The sequence below is a fragment of the Mastigoproctus giganteus genome, chromosome 8 (genome assembly GCF_048544385.1).
Source record: "Mastigoproctus giganteus isolate SK-2022 chromosome 8, ASM4854438v1, whole genome shotgun sequence".
In the NCBI taxonomy this organism is placed as follows: domain Eukaryota; kingdom Metazoa; phylum Arthropoda; class Arachnida; order Uropygi; family Thelyphonidae; genus Mastigoproctus; species Mastigoproctus giganteus.
In genome coordinates, this window is record NC_143582.1 from 61,360,312 (window position 1) to 61,380,523 (window position 20,212).

Below are 20,212 nucleotides of genomic sequence, written 5' to 3' on the forward strand. Positions count from 1 at the left end.
TGTATGATCAGGAAACACTGCAGGTAGGTTGCAGATTATTGAATTAGGAGACCCGTGAAGATGATTGTTAAGTACCCGTGGAAACATTGAACTTCTCCAAGTGAAAGAATGCGTGCTTTCTCTAAGACTGCACGTGATTATTGGATACTCGGGATGAATAACAAAAAAAAAAAAAAAGTTTCCTTTGAGATGCTAATCTGTACTTGATCTACGGGAGCAAGAACTTTCCTGTGTTCTATGATTTACGTGACTCGAGTTAATTCTTTCTCCTTACTTCGTGGCCTGAATACAACCGCATATCTTATGAGAGCAAATAATGACGTCACGGCTGTATAAACACGGCAGTCCTCGCGTCATGTTTATACACGGACCTTCTCGACCGCCTTGTGTTCTCTCTGTTTCATCGCAGCTGTATCGAGAAGTCACGCGAGCCTCTCCCTACCCCGTCACATTCACCTTTTTGATCCTCTCTTTTGTATTGTAGATTAAAGAAGCAGGTGGCGCTGCACGAGACGATTATGCCGAGTCGACATCACGAACAACTATTGTGCATGTTTTTGTCATGGATACGGTAACTTTACCATCATCCACTTATTCTGAGCAGCCTTTAAATGCAGTAGTTAACAAAAAATAAAGGGTGTGAAGGAGTACACAAAGGTCACCACGCCCTTCTTTCCTGTCAAGAATTATGCACGCATTAACCAGGAGACCTTATGGTTGACAAAGAAACGTTTCCCCCTTGGATGGCACTCACCCGGCAGTCAAGCTAATGAAAACATTAAACGAGTTAGAATTTCATTAGAAGCTGATCTTACGGCTTCCATTAAAGAAATTTGGATTAAAAATATTTGGCAGATATTTCGATGATTTGAACTATATTTTTGGTTTGACTACAACCAACTTACTGGTTTCAATATTACAATAAAGATATATAGTATTACTCCGATTTTCAAACTCTTAATCTTCTCCACCCTCAGTAGATTTGTTTTGATCCATGCGCAGTTTTTGCCCAAGTTTCAACGTGAGTTTAATTTTAGTTCGTTATTTTTTAATACTTCGGCTAAGTACGAGATCGTGAGTGTGTGTGCAGTGCTAGCCCATTTAACAGCATTTCTTTACTTTTCGAGAATCCTTCCCACGTTAAGAATAATCTGATTATGGGAAGGCACGCAGACAGCTGCCATCTGTAGATTATTTTATAACTAACTTTTGGGCAGAAATGTTTCTCCCGCAGGACTATTCTGCTCGTGAACACTGTGTGTTTTATTTATTTATTTTTTTTTTATCCCTTTCCAGTTTTCTTTATTAACCGCCGGCAGCGATTAACGATGTTGTCGCGGCACGTACGAAACTGTTTTAAAAGTTGCGAAAAGCGATTAGTATCCAGTACACTTGAACAAGTCACAAAAAACATTTAGTTATTTTACTGCAGTAATATCACACATTAGAGTCGCTGTGCTGCTTGATTTGTGTGTGTGGGGGGGGACAGATATTGAACGTGACTGTCAGGGTTATTAAGGTCATGAGGTAGTTTATCGTGGTTTTCAACGTGTGGTCTAAGCAACAGAGTTCTTCGTATGTCAAAAGTGTAGAAAGGACAAGCTCGCAAGGAATATAGCCGACAATTTCTTGATAAAGTGCGGAGTACAGCAATTGCAGGTTCAAGCGCGGACGAAGTCACAAATACGCAGTTGATTTTAACTGTTGAATGTGTTATAAAGGCAACTGGAGATGATGTTATTTATCGCTAACCTTAATGCATTTTAACTCCAGAGATAAACATCTTCATACTGAGATTAAGACGTTGAATTCTTTCCAAGGGCAGCGAATTAGCTTTCAGAGAACGCAGTTGAATTAAATTTCCTCTAATCAATCCCTGATTATCTTTATTGTTGCTTGGCTTCTTTGCTAAGAGGCAACATTAGTCACGGTGGAAACATGGGGGGGGAAAAAAGAAGCAAAATTTTTCCCCAAAGACGATTTTTCTTAGTGTATTACTCGCGAAGTGTAATTACATTTTAGTCTCTTTGAACAAATTAATTAATCACCGACTTCGAAATTTCTGCGAGGCTTTTTTCTGCGTTCCAATAATGGACGCGTTTTTATGTGGTGGCAGTAATTAGATATGAACGCTGTGGGAAGCTGCCTGTTATCAACCATTAGATGGTGGTTATTACGTGGCTTTGGCACATGCTCGGGGCAGCCAGGGAATTTGTAATTTGAAAGTGCAGTACTGGACGATGCGTAAAAAAGCTTAGATTGATTGCCAGTTGCGTTGAATAAATGCCATTATGCGAGCAAACTATCCACTGTGAACAACAGAGGCCAAAATAACTTTGAGAATGTTGATCACAGAGAGGGAGAGACAATAACAGAAGGAAGATGGGCAAAAATTCAGAATAAAAACGATTTTAAAGGGGAAAGACAGTTTCATTAGGAAATTCCATGGTTCTGAATAATTTCATTACACTTCAGACATTACTGATTGATTTGGACTTGCGGCTCAGTTAGTTTGTGGTGTAGAAGAAGTTTGATATTTGCTTAAGATCAAAACGTCTTGAGGTCATTAATAGAAACAGGATACACACGAAAGCTATATATATATATATAAATAAAACGCACCGTTTTGAAGAATAATTATTTAGGCTTAAACTGTGAACACATTTCGACTGTGAAATATTTTTGCCTGGATTGTTTACAAAATGGTTTACACCAGAATGATAGTTTCTCGACACACTAGAAAGAAGTGTGAATGTTAACAGCAACGCAGGACTTGGCTGCTCGAGATTTCCGGAACATTAAACACACAGAGAAAAACATTACTGACAGACACTGCAGAATTTGTAAGATCCAAGCGTTGAAAGAAGTGACACAAGAAGAAATGGACAGCGTCCCACTACAAACACGGCATCAATCATCCTGTGAGGGATACGAGAGCTTTGACGTACTGCCATGTCTCTTCTCCTACGCGATCTGTCATCTTTTAAAAACGATGGTTGAAATACGTCTTCTTCACACTCAAGACCAACGTTACCTAGCAACAGTGACTCATTCATCACCGAAATCCCCAGCCTCTACCAGAGAGCTGCATTTGTTCTGAGCGTGAATCCACTTCGCAGTCGCGTGTCCTTTAAGCGTTTATACAAACGCTCGATTTTTTGTAATCACATCAAAGGGTACGGGAGAAGGAAAAGTATCCAATATTCGTAAGGAAGTGTTGGTGTGCATTGACAAGTTTTTAGGAGATGAAACCATGCAGCCCTCATTAAAGACCGACTAAGTCAGCAATGTCGAGAAAAGAAAAACAGTAAAAAATTCCAAGCCTTTCCCTCCTAATATGGGGAGGACGTTGACTACATCCACTATGCTACCTACCAGGGCCTGGTGTTGTATGAAAGCGATAGAAGCCTGTTTCTTATATAAAACACTCACTAAACATTAAAGTACCCTTGGATCCGAGAGCCATTTTGAATTTCATTAGGATTGATGAGAGTATTGAAGATGAAGCGTGTTTGTTTGCTGACACAGTTTTGCGAATAGTCCGATTCTGATTACTGCACTTGTGGTAACGTCTTTGAGAATGGGAAACACGAAAACCTATAAATTGGGGTAAATTAATTAAAGAATTATTGACTACTTCGTTCCCTTAGTGGCGTCACTTACAGCCTCTGTTGTACCCATTACAACGGAGATACAAATATTCCGATGAGGAATTCAGCGCCAGTAAGGGAGGACAGCTTTGAAGGAGGCAGAGAGCCATTAACTGACATCTTGTTCACAATAAATCTATTAATGGTATGGTTCAGCAAACATTAGTAATGTCGCAGGTTTCGTGAAGCTCGCTGTAGTCCTTATTGAATGGAAGGATGCTAACATCAGATTAACTGTATGAAGAGGAACAGCAAAGACGCTTTTTACAAGGAAGCCGTGATATTTGTTGTCAAGTGCACGTGGAATCAATAGAACATGTGCTTATATAATCCTCCAAGGGAATCTGTGGTAGGAAAATGGTGCAAAGAAGATGCTCTTGAAAATGAAGACGAAACAGCACCCAGACAACATTGTCAAAGGCAGATGTTAGGTAGCCTTACTGGTTGATTTCACAGTTAACTTTGCCCATAGTTCTATTAGTTATTCGAGAAGTTCAATGCATCCTGATTTCTACACCTTTAAGCTTACAGAGGGTGTAGAAATCAGGATGCATTGAACTTCTCGAATAACTAATGGAACTATGGGCAAAGTTAACTGTGAAATGAAATCATGGCTTCCGTAGCCGAGTGGTCAGGAGCGGGAGTGCAGTGGCACACGCTCTTTGAGAAGACCGGGGTTCAAGCCCCTGACTGCTAAATACGGTCGATCTGCCAACCCGCACTGGACCAGCGTGGCAGATTATGGTCCATTTCCCTCATCATGAATTGTTGAGGAGGCTTCCATCCTGCAGTGGGTTGATAATGGCTGCAGTTTATTTTTATTTAAGCTTACAGAATCTTCGTCATTGAACTTCCAGAGTCCGCTAAATTTCTTGAATCTGCAAGGTTAAACTACCAGAGTCCACATTATATCTCTGGGGCTTTTCGAGATAATGTCCTGAACTTTTTAGTTTTTAGTGTGGGGTTACGAAGAAAATAAAAATGAGGAGTTCATTTAGTCAGATTTACGAGTTAAAATAACAGGAGTAGATTGGGACTCCTTTTCTACACCGCCAAACCTTTCCCTAATAACAAAAATCGGTAATCTACAGTATTTCACTGTTTTTGTTATACCAATTAAACACAGTTTATCTTAAGCTAAAGATATGGCACGGTGAATCTACCCGATATTTGGCATGTTATTAAATGAACAGTTCTTAAAGTATAGAATATATTCACGTGTTTGAATAATTTATATTTTTATATATAAACTAGACAGGAATAACAGCTGCTGCCCGAATTTTGTTGCTAATAGGAGAAAATATATTTCGATGGAAGTCAATTCGCCCTTTGTACGTGTGTGGGACTTTTTACCAGATTAAAAGCAAAAGAAACTCATTTATACTTGATGTTCGAATATCACTAGGAAAGAAAACAGTGGAGATAAGAAGAAATCTAAAAACGATCGAAAATCTTCAATTTTACTATGCGATAAATTAGCTATCACGTGTTAAACGACAAAATATACTTCAGCACGCAACATTCCCCTGCCCTGAAACCCTGGATAGATTACCGCACGTGTAGAAGAGAAATGGAAGGTGTCAACCTCTTTATCCATCCACACTGCAACCTATTCTGACCATCTGTAATCATGACTCGCAATACGTAGTAAATGCGCATGCTAGATGGCTATACTCATAGCTATCTTTTGATAAATTACGAGAGCGAGGGACCGCCCAAAGATTTCCATTTGTACCCTAATGGCCGAAGTGTTAATCATGGGAATGTGGTGTCTGGACTAACGCTTATTTTTGCTAAATGGCCAGTAGATGGCGCGCCTTCAGTAATGATAATTTCATCTTCACTGGCCATCAATGTCTTTTGTCTGTGTTGCCATCAGCTGCTTTCTGGCAGTTTGATCTCAGACTGCTGTCCAATTCGTGTAGTTCATTGTTAAACATGAAACGTAATCTTCATTCTGCTCCTGCCTTGCCCAAATGAATGTTTCAGAAAATTTTCTTCGCCGGTGAAGTGGGAAGAAGCATCCTTTACCATATCTGAAGATTGAGTAACTTCAGTTAACTGGAGCATTAAACCCAGTCTATGACAGGTACTTGTAATGAACCAGATTAGATCAAGTGGTATTTTTAACTTTCTTTTGGACTGAACTGACAATAACAGAAAAAAAAAATTAATTTTCACAAAGGATAGAATGAAAACTGATTGGTTTTTCTATTTTTTTTTACACGGTCGATGACCTAACTCCCTTTTATCTTTCATTACTTGTTTCTTTCGTTTTCCCCTTCGACTTTTATTTAACCTTTACTGTTGTAAGAGAACTGCTTGATATTTTGAGCGTAAACGTGGCCCGTGGGTGAACTTTGGAATAAAATGAACAAAGACAAACCCAAGCAATGTTTCTTTCTTGTCTGTTGCGTACCATGACAGATTTCATTAACCAGCATGCGGGATCGACAGCGGAGTGTACTTTCAAGAGCGAAACCCTCCTTCCGATATATCTGGAATGAGGGCCTTCGCCTTTTTCGTACAATATTGGCTTTATAAACTAAAATTAAATTAAAGTTTTCATTTGGTTTCTTTTCTTTGGTAGTTTTAGATTTGATAAATTTTCCCCAAGAAAACTGTCACTTAAACTCTTCGTATAATAAAAATAACGCATTCTTCGCGTTTGGCGATTTATAATATGAAAAGCTTTTTTTATTCAAGATCTTTATTGAAATAACCTGCCACAGGCATAGGACACGGGTTTTGTTGAGTACGTTGTTGAAATATAAACAAATAAAAGGAATAAAGTAAAATAAATGAGAAGGTAGATTAAAATTAAACATGGAAAATTAAGACCCAAGGCCTATCAAGATATCTGGCCTTGGTGGAAGACAACGGTGGACTGAGCATTATACATCAGATGGCAGACAGAGCTATCAACGTATTGGGCCTAATGTGGACAGATCAAGGCCTCATTTACAGGGGCATTGCTGTGCAGTGTAGACGTCACTTGACTGCGGCTGTGAATACCTCTTGCCTGTAGACTTTATCTCTAAGAAAGCTATAAAAGTCGTAGTCCAGAGTTTGGATTGCAAGTAGAATTTGTATTTGGAAAATTATTTAAGGGTTTAAGGCGTTGCTTGATAGTTCGGACGGCAGGATTCCACAGAAGAATCCTCCATTCAGTAGTTTCCAAAGCATCAGGATGATTCAGATCACCAATGGTTGTGAACCAGCCATTGGTGATCTGAATATGTGTATGGATATGTATTTTTAGAAACATTAAAGAAAGGAAATGTCTGGCGACAAGAGAATGACTTTGGATCCTGCACCCACCGTTGAACGTCAATCTTCCTATAAAAGATTTTTCGATTAAGATATTCCTTTCAGTTGTCAGAAAGGCTGTGTTTTACTCATTGACCCATCCATCACTGCCATGTGTGTCGAGAAGAGTGTCGGATTGTCTTCTACTTATGACATGTCTAATTCGCTAGACATGTCCTGTCTCCCTGTGAATGAAAGCTGGACACATGACCTTGCGTTTTCACCTAGTAGTATAGACTTCTCATGCACAGAACTTCCTTCACATTGAGTTGCCCCGGAATTGCACTATTTTGATAAACAGCTGTTCAATCATTGTTATTATTGATTTATGCTTAGATTAATTCTATTTTCTTAGCAAATGCAATAGATTCGAATCTTTGTAACATCCCCAGAACAATCCAATACCCGTACGCGTCTTTTATCTGCGCATGCGCGGGTACGTAATCCGTGGCTGTTTTTGACACGCGCTAGTCGCAAACAGTCAATCAGTTTGTGGATTCCGTGAAATGCAAACGATCTTCGTAATTCTTTAACAAAATAAAAAGAAATGAAAGACAGAAAGGAGGAATATTCAAATTTTCAATTTATTTCAAATATTTCGTGCTTGGTTGATCAACCTAAAGAAAGATACGAAAACGTTATCTGTTATTAAAGCAATTTAAGATAGAAAAAAGGTTTATCGCTCGTGTAAAAAGAAATGTCGACCTTAAATTGGTTTAATAACGGAGAATATTGTCGTTAAATCCTATTTAAGAATCACTTCTGCAGCAAAGAAAACCTTATTGGATTGATATACTGCCCCTGCTTGAATACACCTCCCCCTGCGGGCAATAAGGCGAATCATGGATTCGTAGACGGCAGCCAATTAAATCTTGTTCGCTTGCAGCGCTGATACGGAACATAGGAAAACGTCTTGCGGGGGAATTTTTCCGCGTCTGCTGTTTGCATCCTTTAATTTTATTACCGAGCGATATAGAGAAAAGTCAGATGATCTCATTGGACTGTAATTGCTTCCTCCGGTCAACTGTGTGTAGATAAGCCTTCTTCTGTTCATATGCGGATGCTACGTCCCAGCAGAGTTCGCTAGGGATCGCTGACATTCAAGTTACGAGTCAAGTAGAATTCTGTCCAGTTATTGCTAACGAGATCTTATCCTCCTCGCAGAACGAGTCCTCAAAATCTTTCTTAACGTTAGCTTTCCAAGTATTTACGTAATATGGCATCCTTCACTTCTCATGAAGTCTAGAAATCAGTCTCGATCAATGTCCCTAACGGAAGAAAACATGGCGGATCTTTTAATAGGTGAAACGTTCCATTAGCCATCGAAAGCGTTCCAGTAGCAATCCATTACGAAGTTTCACTTCCCCCTTTTTGTTAAACAACGATTAGTTTAGTGGAAGGTGCGTTTCAGACTGCAAACCAAAAAAAAAAAAAAAAAAAATAGAACTACAATTCAATGTTTTTCTTGAAAAACCTAGAATTGTAGACGCACGCGGAATAATCAGTATGGACACTGATGTACAAAAGTATTAAATCTATTGTAGATGATATATTTGGTCATTGCCACCACCTAGATCCATGCATATAGGAGGATACTCTTTTCTTGAAAAATGGCACAGGTTATGAACTGCTTCACGTGGCTTCAGTCTTTGCGATCCAGCTGTATTTCCTCTTGAATTCAGGATACTGCCCTTACAGAATCAGGTAACTAATCATCTGAGATCATAGCTTCAACGTGTCTGCCATTTGAGGCTTTTTCCTAAAACTCATATACCAGATAATATTACTTCAATCAATGGAAAAGTCCATTGCTTTTCTTCCATCCTACCTGCTTGAATATCCTGTAAATTTTATAACCCGAGGACGTAGGTAAGTGTTCATAACAAGGATTCTTTAGGGACATCTCTCGGTAAGATGAAGATCAACCCCTTAGTTTATCATTTCTGTGGTCGAATCCACGCCAGCTGCTATTTGATAAACGAATCAACTCAAACAGCAAACACGGTAAATTTCAACTACTGGGCGTATCTTCAACTGCTTAGCAATGTCAGTTGAGATTGATTAAATTAGTGCACATCCTTTTGCTTATCCCCACATGGGAGTGTGTTCTCGAGGTGTGGTGACAAGATGAATGAAGTCACCAACCCGTATTTGGCATCCTCCTAATTTATATCAGCATTAAGACTTCATCGTGGCACTGTGGTTTGTTACGGGACATGCTTAGTAGTAATGAACACTTTCGGCCTGTGATTTTCCGTGTAAAGCGGCACAGATTTAATGTGTCATGGGCGGCATCGTAGTAGTTAAATGTTCGTGAGCGATACGCACGCTGTCATACGAGAATAAGCCTGCCTCATGGGTAGGAACAGCGTGCTCATCTCCAGCGGTTCTGCTAGAATTAGTATAAATAGCCATAAATAACTTAGGACTATCAGAGATCCCCATAAACTGGTTGGTACCGTTTGTTTACAATCTGTAGAGCAAACTGAGGAAAGGTACTCGGCACTATATTGTCATAGTACACCTTTGGACAGCGTGAAACATGCACAGTCTTTCTATAATTCTGACTGTATTCATCTCAAAGTCATGTAACCGCTGTAAAATACAATATATTGAAGAAATGTTATTTAGAGTAAAAGATAACCCTTATGATGGTCAGACGAGGCAGATTTCTAATATAGTTTTCTTATAATACTCCTGGTAGTTAAGAAACCCTTAATTCCATTTAGGATCTGCAGCTATTCGATATCCTAAAGAGGTACATCGTAGTTCCATTAGTCTGCCCATGTCTTTAATGTTGTCTGCTTTGTTGTATTCCGAGTTCCGAATGGAAAGAGTCTGATAATGAGCATCTTTTTCTCCAAGTTCTCTTCAGCATCCGGCATCAGTATATAGCGGTCTGGCTACAATTTATTTTTCTTTCTGCGGTATCTTTGGAAGCGAAGAAAGGCCAAGGTTCCGAATCGATCACAAGTGTAGAAAGGAATTATTTATACGGACATTGTAAAGGTTGTTGCTGTTCTTTCGATCGACCAGCAGGCAGTCGAAATCCGCCGGAAACGTTACTTACATTTCGAGGGATAATCTTTTGGGCGTAATGGTGACATTATAGAATCCCAATCGTTTATTGCTCGCTTTTTTCAGACCTTTTTTGAGTCAACAGACAGAAATGTCCTTTTAGAGCATCAGAATGAAATATCGTGCTTTGGCAGTTCGACAAAACACTACAAAGGTGGAGAGCACGCTCGTAGACGACAGCTTAGATGGATTATTGAACTCTTATCACTGTTGTTACAACCGAGAGGTTTCCTCCTCCTCCCCCATAGTGTATATATTCACACCACGTTTACATTTATTGGAAATATTTCGATTTTTGTAGCGGTGATATCGAGTGCCATCCTTCAGTGGATAAAACGACAGCGGAAAACATAAAAGAAAGCCAACTTTATCTTTATTGTGTGTTGTATACAACTGAAAAACCTTACCAAGACGAAAATTTTCGTTGTTGTAAGTAGAGAAAAATTGGTACTTTGGTGTGAAAATCATCCGGCTTTCCACCTTGTTATTAAAACAACATGGCGTGGCTCTTGACTCTGAATTACAACATAAAATGGAATATTTTCGAAACTTTTATTCAAACAATATAATCCGAAATTTCCCTTTGACAAATAGCTTTTTTAATGGCTGTTATCACGTGATAATAGCCTCGTACGAAGAAGGTACTATGGCAAATAGTTTGCTAATTATTTTAAACCGTTTTTATGAAAAAGGCATAAAATTAAAAATACGTAATTGTGAAAGTGTAAAGTTTTGGAGACTTGAGGAGAGGGCGATCTTAGCTAATAAAATATCTTAGAATTAGAACAAATCTTCAGTCTTTTACACTCTTTAATTCGAAAGTTAATGCGTGTAAATAAAACTTCCGATAGATGGCAGCACGATACGTGTATTTTAATAAAGCAAAAAAAAAAAAAAAAAAAACACGAAGAAATTCACTTTCTTTCTTTTCTTTTTATAAATTACTAACCGAGATCACGATGTAATTTCTATGATTTGGTTGTATTTTTATCTTCTTTCTACGTATAATTTGCTTCGCTCTAACTATGGATGGTATTAATTTATTAAATTAAAAATTCCTATTAACATTATTTACCCTTCCTTGGGTTTGCGTATAAAATTTTACTAACTTTGATGGCTTGGAATTAAAAAAATACTGGAGTTCGCTTCTAGCTGTTTTTATCAGTATTATGAAGGAGAAAATTTTTTTTTTTCTCTTTTTTCGTGATATAAATTAATTAAACTGGAGATCACTGTCTTTGTAATATGGGAAAAGTTAAACCCGGCAGTTTATGGGTCAGTGAATTAGTCTAAGGATAATAATCGATAAAATGTGACTACGATCACAGTCTGTGCCACGCTGTGCAGAAAAGGCTTGGGTTCAAATCCCGTGTGAACGAGAGAGCTATTTGGAGGGTTTTTTTTTTTTTTTTCCATGCCGTGCTCTGCTTAATTTGACTAGGGCAAGGGTTGCACAGTTTTATCCCACAATACGATATGAGGTATCGAAAATATCCCGATGTCTCACAGCCTTAGCTGCCTAGGCGCATAATCTACAACAACCTAACCAAATATTACTCTTATTTTGCAGTCCAAATGTTGTTAGCGAATATCTTCATATATATAGCCTCTGTTTGGATAAAATGCTATTTGGAAAGCCGCCCCTTTACTTCCGCCTCATTGTCAGGCAGCACGTGCAATCCTATCTCTGAATGAGTTAAGCTTTGAATGTCGCTACCAGGATATGTGCTTCAAATTGCTTCCAAGTGGAGTTTAATGTTTTAAAGAGAAGCTTATGGACACTCATTAAAGCCTCTTATCCTACTGGCAACGTTAACTTACCACCACTTATGCATCCACCACTGAACAGGGTCGTGATGTTGGGCACACATTCGTGACAATACGCGGTTTCATACTGAAGAGTAAATGCAGTGTGACTAATTTTACTAAAATGCCACGCATATTATTACAAAAATCATAACTCACAGTTTGATAATGTCGACGTTATTAACAGTTAAACACGCAATTAAAGTTGGAGTTTGGGAAACTTAAATTACTTAACAGAACTACTCGTATAACGGCTCTGTTATTATTCAAGTATTTCAGTTCTTCCATTATTCAAATGATTCAATTGTTTCATTTCATTTACTATTGACAAATTATCTAAAAACCGTAATATAATTGCTGTTCTAATGAATACAGTTTTACTTTTGGTTCCTTCATTAACCTTTTATTCATTGTCTGTTTGCTTTCTGCTTCGAAAATGCAAACTGGTTTCCTTCAAGGGGCCAATTTTAGCCTTCAGTCAAATATTTTCAAATTTTGTTACTCTTATTTCCTATAATGCAAAACTCAAATAATTGCATTTTACAATGCTAAAATGCCTCGGAAGTTTGTTTAATGTCTTCTGTTTTTGTTAAAAAGCTGAGTTTAAAAAAACTGAATTTTTACCACAACACAGTATGATACACATAAGTGAGTCTTTTTTGGATTTTCACGTTTTTGTTGTGCATTAAATATTTTATTTTTGAGTTTCTTAAGAAATTTATTATAAAAGTAGTGAAATAATAATATATTTTAAGGATTTTGAGTTTATTGGAGGATTTTAGGTTTTAAACTATTTAAATGTTTGTCGTTAAGTAAACCTACCATGTAATTCTATAATTCAACTTTATATTGGAAAATAAAAGAAAATTATGGATTTAGTTAAACTAGGTTTAATATTGATTGCGCTAAATAGAATATGAGGTTACGTACAGTAACTAGTAATGGGGGGGGCAATCGATCCCTCATCTCCAGAGTGAAAACACCGGTTCCCACCTTACTACAGAGTTCAGTAATCTATCACATTTCTTTCAGTGACTGCACTAGCTGCTACGTCGGGGAAACTGGCGGAAGGCTCAGAAAACGTATTTCAGAACACGAAAGAGCCTCTCGCTTAGCGGATATAAAGTGAAAAATGTGTTTAGGGTCAAACGGCACCAGGGGTTTCCCCCATCTCCGCGTAGTTTACATTGTGGTGTGATACAGTTCACTGTAAAGGCCAGAGATTTAAAAGTATATGAATCTTGAGGTGTGTGATGTCGTGTACCGTTGTTTTCTGAACATTTAGCCTCCAGATCCCTTCTGAGGCCCGACGTTGCCCACACTTCGCCCCGTGGAGGCAGACAAGGTACCCAGTAGTTGTAGTTTACTCTGACAGGTCCTGCAACCTAGTTTCATTATATTTCAGTGGCTAGGACCTTAAAAACGTTTGCGTGGGTTTCGCCCATCTCTAAACTACGCGGAGATGGGCGAACTTAATTTGGATGATATTAAATTTTGACCTGTGGGGTATACGCTGACGGGCAGATAGAGAGGGAGAGGAGACTGAAGACTGGGGGGGGGAGAAAGACAGAAGAAATGGGATCAATACAGGAGACGACCCCATTATAAGTCAGTAGGGCATGCCCATGCCCCACCAGCAGGAAATATGGGTTGGGAAGGAGGCAGGAGAGACAGCCTCCTCCCATACCGCCGAGGGAGGGGGAAAGAAAGATGGGTCCAGCAGGAATGCCGGAACCGATTGCCATTATGGCTGGCATATGCAGAAAGTTCTGCGGTCTCATTGGGTTGGTTGGAATTCAGCTGAGTAGAAAATTACTCATGAGGCTGTGTACCGTCCGGGTGAGGTCCACATATCGGGTGTGCACCTTTCGTGGGCTAGGTCTGGATCACGAGATCCTCTTATCATGTTAGGCAGGAATACGATTTTATAGAATAGCTCGAGGGCTCTCCTCCGCAGGCCCCAATCCTTGTGGAAGATCCTCATGGATAGAGCAGAGTATCTTCTGATCTTTTTCTGTATGTAGGTCAGATGAGGTGTGAATGAGAGATTATTGTCTAGAAAAACCCCGAGATGTTTTATTTCTTATGTGAGCTTAATTGTTGTGCCTTGGATGCGGATTTGGGATGGTCTCCTGATGTCCAGGGTACCTTTTAGCAGTACTGAGTTGGTCTTCATTGAGGATATGCGGAGATTGTTATCATAAGTCCACTTCTGTAAAGTGTCAATGACACGATAACAGAAGAAGGTTTAGGAAACCGTCGAAAACCATGTTCCAGAAGAGCGGACCGAAGACTGAGCCCTGTGGGCAGCCTCTGAAGATATGTTTGGAAATGGAACGATATGGAGTTTTTATGACATCCATTCTGTTGCTAAAATATGTTTTGATGCATTGGTATAGGTTGGCCGGGATGTTCGCCTTCCGGAGTCTGCCGAGGACGCTTGGCCACCACAGGGTGTCAAATGCCCCGGCAAAATCTATTGCGATTACAAGTAGATATTTATGGTTTGTTGTTTCAGCAGCTTTGGTAATGTTTTCCAGGACATCCAGAGTGGAGCAGCTCCTTCTAAAGCCGAATTGATTCTGTGATTGTAGGCCTGCAGCCATGTAGCAGATTTCGATTCTATCTTTGAGGAGGTGTTCAAAGAGTTTTAGTACTGAGAGAAGGGCTCTCGGTCGGTATGACTGCAGAAGGTCCTGTTGCTTGTTTGGACATTTTAGGATTAAGCGCAATTTGGCAGCTCTCCCAGCTTGTGGAAAGCATCCCTCATCAAGGCAGTGATTAAAGAGGGTGAGTGTTACCTCTGGAGTGGTCCCCTCGACGTGGGCACCTGTACGTGGTGAGGGGACCTCCCAGTGACGCTACTGGACTTCCAGACTAGCATCACTGGGATCCAACGCCCACAGCCCAGGTTCCAGGCTTACATCAATGGAATCCGGCGTGTTTGCCGTGCGCTGCGACCCGTGGAAATTCGGAAAGGGGGATCCTGGTGGTTGAGGGGCCCAGCTTCAATACACCACTTTGGCCCCTGCTTCGACAAGACGGGTGGTCCTGGAAGGCCCGGCTAGGATCAATCGGCTAGTAGGCTCGCCTGCGAGGGTCAACCGTGACAATGCCACGCCCCTACCCTCATGGTCCGAGGGACAGGATTCAGGCTGGCGGCGGTGCGGGTATAGTGTCTGGGTAGCCCTGGCGTCCCACTCCCGAGCGCATTTATTGCATGCCGGGTAGTGGGCGTCCCTTTGGGCTCCGTGGTGGGTGGGGAGCCCGGGCACTGAACCATATAAAAAACTCTATGAATCCTGATAAACTACCTTCTTCAGGGGCCCCAACCCGGTCCCTATCTGAAACCATTGACAAAGATCCAGATAGCATTATTGCTAATAAGAGGCAGCGAACCGAACTACCATCAGGGCCAGTCCCAAGGTTCCTAATCATGCACTCAACCGGTGAAAAACCGATTGGTAAAATGTCGCCCTTCTTCATACAGAAAGGGTTAGACGGGTTAGCAGGTTCTCCCAAATCAGTTAAGAGGCTCCGTTCTGGAGACCTCTTAATTGAAACTAAAAATGACAGGCAATCAGAACATCTACTAAGAACAACATCAATCGGAGGTATTCCTATAACAGTGACACCACACAGAACACTCAATTCATCTAGAGGTGTCATTTCGGAGTGGGACCTTCTCGACGTATACGAGGAGGAAATCTGCTCCGAATTAAAACCACAGGGAGTCATTGCCGTCAAGAGAATCACTGCGCGAAGGGATGGTAAAATTGTTAAAACCAGGAGCGTTATCCTGACTTTTAACACTCCTAAACCTCCTGATGAGATTAAAGCTGGATACATCAACTGTTCAGTGCGTCCATACGTTCCGAACCCTTTACGGTGCTTTAAGTGCCAGAAGTATGGACATTCTCAAATGGCCTGCAGTGGAGTCCTTGCATGCGCTCGATGCGGTGCAAAGGACCACGAAACAACAGCATGTTCAGCCGCAAAACCCACCTGTATTAACTGTGAGGGCGAACATTCGGCCTACTCACGAGCATGCCAGAGGTGGAAGGAAGAAAAAGAGATTCAACGGCTGAAGGCAGAGCTTAACATATCATACCAGGAGGCAAGGAAATCGGTCAAACCCCTGAATATCAACAAACCTACCTACGCCCAGAAGGTAGCAGGGAGATGTTCCGTCGGAACTCAGACGGACATGACCATTCCTCCAAAGGAGTCTTTCACTCCCATCGCGCGGTATCTATTAAGTTCTCAAAAACCTGCACAAAAGGACCAATCAGCTGCCACTCCTATATCGGTACCTCCTAATGCTCCACAAATTACAAAAGTAGTTATGAAAGAAAAGAATAAGAAAGCGGACGTCCCACCTAGTACCCAAGAAAAGATGGATGTCGAGCAGAAGGAAGTACCCGAAGAGTCAGTCTTGGAACTCTTTGCGGAGGAGGAAATGGACACGGGACAGCGTCCATTCTTCCCCAAAAAGGATAAATCCAAGACTGATAAAAGTAAGCCCTCAGCACCTCGGAAGCCGCCTGATGGACCCACCAAGCCAAAATAATGGGTAAATTCCTACAATGGAATTGTCGTGGATTCCGGCGAAATATAGATGACACCAAGGCCCTCCTGCAAAAGCACGAGCCAGTTTGCTTCTGCTTGCAGGAGACATACCTAAAGGCAAATGATGATCCCACCATGCGCAACATCACAGTCTTTCGGAAGGATAGAATTGCGGACGGCTCTGTACATGGGGGAGTGGCTATCCTTGTGGGTAACCATACCCCAGTGCAGCCCTTGCTAATTACAACCAGCATAGAGGCTGTTGCAATTCGCCTTTCAGTGGGATTCTTATTAACTGTATGCTCTATTTATTTGCCACCTGGGACTGACATCTCCCAGGCAGACCTTGATGATCTTCTAACGCAGTTGCCTCCCCCTTTCTTACTTCTCGGGGATATGAATGGACATAACACCCTGTGGGGCAGTGCTAACATCAACGGAAGGGGCCGAGTCATAGAGCGCATGCTCAATGACAATGACCTTTCCCTTCTAAATACTGGAACAAACACCTTTTTCCACATGCCTACCCGTACCTTTTCTGCCATTGATCTCTCTATCTGCTCCCCTTCTCTGCTCCCTTCACTCACTTGGGAAGTGGAGGAGAATCCATACGGAAGTGATCACTTCCCTGTGATAACCTTGTTACACAGTGGGAGACCATGTCTTCCCTTCAGGTTACCACGGTGGAAGTTTGATCAGGCTGACTGGACTGCCTTCCAACATCAGGCAAATTGTGATCTTAGTACAGTCAGTCAAGAGCCTATCAATGATGCAGTTAAGTATATCACAGAAAATATTGTCCAAGCAGCTGCGAATACTGTTCCAAAAACATCTGCCCGGTTTCCACCATTTCCCAAACCCTGGTGGAATTCACAATGCACAGCAGCAAAAAAGGCTCAAAACAAAGCGTGGGGGATATTCCGCCGATATCCTACCACGACCAACCTTATAGCCTTTAAACGTGCACGAGCCAAAGCACGCTACATCCGTCGTCAGAGTCAAAAGGAATCGTGGATCCGTTTTACATCATCTATTAACCAGTCGACCAACTCTAAGGTAGTCTGGGATAAAATCCGGAAAATGAAGGGAAAATACACAGCGCACCCTTCATCTTCAAGTTTAGTTTATTTGGAATTATACCCGTTCGGCAGTCTTCTTCTTTTATAACTGGATTAATTTTGATTAAATAATTTGATTGAATATAATGGATGTACTATTGCAGACTTTACTGCAATAGCGAATGCTCTTGGGGAAACTTTTTCTAACATCTCCGCAACATCATCTTACTCCCCAGAGTTTCTGGTCCTAAAGCGCAACGCTGAAAAACAGGCCCTTAAATTCACATCGAAGGGTTCCCACCCATATAATGGGCCATTTACAATCCACGAGCTAAAAACAGCACTTGCCTATACAAAGGCTACCGCTGTTGGACCAGACAACATCCATTATGAAATGATCAAACATCTTTCATCAGAATCTATGGACTGTTTGCTTTTCCTGTATAACAGAATCTTCCTTGAAGAGCACTTTCCGGATACCTGGCGCAAGGCAATTATACTTGCTTTTGCTAAGCCGGGAAAGGATCCTAAATGTCCAAAAAACTATCGTCCTATTGCTCTGACCAGCTGTCTGTGCAAAATATTGGAGAGAATGGTCAATGCTCGTCTCTTATGGTATCTAGAATCGAACGACCTTCTCTCCCGCTTTCAGTGCGGCTTCCGAAGAAATAGGTCCACACTGGACCACTTAATTAGACTGGAAACATCTATTCGAGATGCTTTCCTAAAAAGAGAACATTTGGTGTCCATCTTCTTTGACATGGAAAAAGCGTACGACACAACTTGGAGATTTGGTATTCTAAAAGACCTTTACAATCTCGGTCTGAGAGGCCACCTCCCCATTTTTATTAAAAATTTTTTATCCTGCCGTTATTTCCAAGTGCGTGTAGGATCCTCCCTTTCGCGGCCTTTTTGCCAAGAGGAAGGGGTACCACAAGGATCTGTCTTAAGTGTTACGCTTTTTGCCATTAAAATAAATTCTATTTCTGAACAACTTCCTCCAACTGTAAACAGTGCACTCTATGTCGATGACTTCAGCATATTCTCTCAATCATGCAATATGAGGGTTATTGAGAGACAACTACAACAAGCTATTGACCGTGTTAACACCTGGGCCACGGCCAATGGTTTCAGGTTCTCACCGGAGAAGACCGTTTGCGTCCATTTTTGTCGCAAACATAACGTCCACCCCGAGCCTGGATTACGACTTGGACAAAGCACCATTCCAGTTGTATCAGAGGCGAAATTCCTGGGACTCATTTTTGACAAAAAGTTGACATTTGTTCAACACATTCGTCAGCTACGTACAAAGTGTACGAGAGGGCTTAACATCCTCCGCTCTCTCTCTTCTTCCTCTTGGGGTGCAGACCGATGCACTCTACTACGTCTGTACCGTGCACTTGTACGCTCAAAATTAGATTATGGGTCTCAGGTGTATGCATCTGCTAGAAATAGCGCTGTTCGGTGGCTTGACCCCGTCCATCACCAAGCCATTCGTATCGCTACTGGTGCATTCAGAACATCACCTGTCCAAAGTCTGTATGTCGAAGCAAATGAACCATCCCTGTCGCTTCGACGAATGCAGTTGTCGCTACAATATGCCTTCAAGCTGAAGTCGATGCCGGACCATCCCACGTGGACATCCGTTTTCGAACCACGATGGGAAAATCTTTATAACACACGACGGACCGCCAATCGTCCATTCGGCATTCGTGTTCAAGAGCTACTCAATGAGCTTAACATCTCGGTAGACAAGGTCGCTCGATCACGAAAGGAGCCCCTTCCACCCTGGCGTGCACAAACACCAGCATGTGACTTCTCGCTGAAGATTGCGACGAAGTCGAATACTCCAATTTCAGTCTACCTTCAGCTCTATTCACAACACCGTGCAGAACATTCTGACTTCTTGCCGGTTTACACAGACGGCTCGAAGTCAGAATCATATGTAGGATCTGCTGCTGTGTTTCCAGATAAAACCATATCAGAGCAGATACCTGTTAACTGCAGCATTTACACTGCAGAGCTGCATGCCATAGAGTTAGCTCTAGATCACATAGGAAAACACCGTTACCAACGGTGTATTATATATGCCGACTCAATGATTGCACTACAGGCTTTATCAGCGATGTCACACACTAATCATCCAACCCTGTCCCGAATTCAGCAGATAATATACAGCCTCTATGTAAGTGGATTCGATATCCATTTCTGCTGGATCCCCAGTCACATCGGGATTACAGGAAATGATTTGGCTGACATTGCAGCCAAATCGGCAGCCCTGACGGATAATCTTGACCTGTTAGTCCCCTATACAGACTACAGGCAAGTGATCCGTAATAATTTACAATCTCAGTGGCAAGATTCGTGGCATCGACTGATTACTACAAACAAATTATGTCGAATTAAGCCTGTGATCCATCCTTGGCGGTCCAGCCTACGCAGAGATCGCACAGAGGAAGTTGTTCTTGCTCGGCTCCGCATAGGACATTGTCATATTACACACTCCTTTTTGCTGAGGGCTGATGACCCTCCTATGTGCGAGCAGTGTGACACCATTTTATCCGTTGAACATATTTTATGTAACTGTACCAGTTTTAGAAATGCTCGTTTTACCGCTTTTAACCAGCTGACTGAGCCGTATACACTCAGTCAGATTTTATCCGACAATGACAATGTGGCTGCTGTTTTTAGTTTCCTAAAATCAGTAAACCTTTTTACACGCATTTAAAAAAAAAAAAAAAA